This window comes from Crocodylus porosus, unplaced genomic scaffold (genome assembly GCF_001723895.1).
Source record: "Crocodylus porosus isolate Cpor-Errol unplaced genomic scaffold, CroPor_comp1, whole genome shotgun sequence".
Classification (NCBI taxonomy): domain Eukaryota; kingdom Metazoa; phylum Chordata; order Crocodylia; family Crocodylidae; genus Crocodylus; species Crocodylus porosus.
The window spans coordinates 147689559-147690316 of NW_017728906.1; positions in this window are offsets into that span (position 1 = coordinate 147689559).

The window sequence follows — 758 nt, forward strand, 5'->3', positions numbered from 1 at the left end:
AAAAGAAAAAAGGTTTTTGACACTCTTATAGTGTGGTCAGAGACTACTGGGAGATGTAACAAAATCTTTCAGGGCCCAGTTGCTCCCGTGTAACCATTGGCAATGTATTGTTCACCTGACCAGGTTTTGACCTACAGTGACTCTAGTCACTGTAGATACATAAGAAGATAAGAATTGCCATTGACTAGGATGGACCATAGGTCCATCTTGCCCAGCATCCTGTGTCATAGTGACAGAATGGATGCTGAAAGGGTATGACCATGTTTTTTTCCTCCCGTTCCTTTCTCACTTGCAGCCCTCAGCATTCAATATCTAGGATGTTCAAATTCAGAAGCTGTATCCCTAACTCCCATGCTCAGTAGTTACAGTGCAAGCAAATTACACAGCAAGCCTGAGGCTGGTGTGTACCAGTTTAACACCTCTGTAACATTGTTGACTTCAACGGAGTTAGGATGATATTACAGCAAGATCAGAATCAGACCTGATATTTTTACGGTTTTGAACTGCTATTAGCAAATTCTGCCCCAGCTTTTACACCCCATGCTACTCTTTTGACCTCAGTACAGATGTAAGAGAGGACGGGAACTGGCCCATCAAATTTGCAAGAGGCTCAGTTCCGCAAGGGATTCAGCATTCTGGCCCTGATCCAGAAAAGCAGTTAAGCATGTGACCAGAAGCAGATCTTGGATTTTGAAAAAGAGGAGGTGGGGAAGAAGGGAATGTGGTGGAGAGCTCACTGGCACCAGGTGTGACTGCTT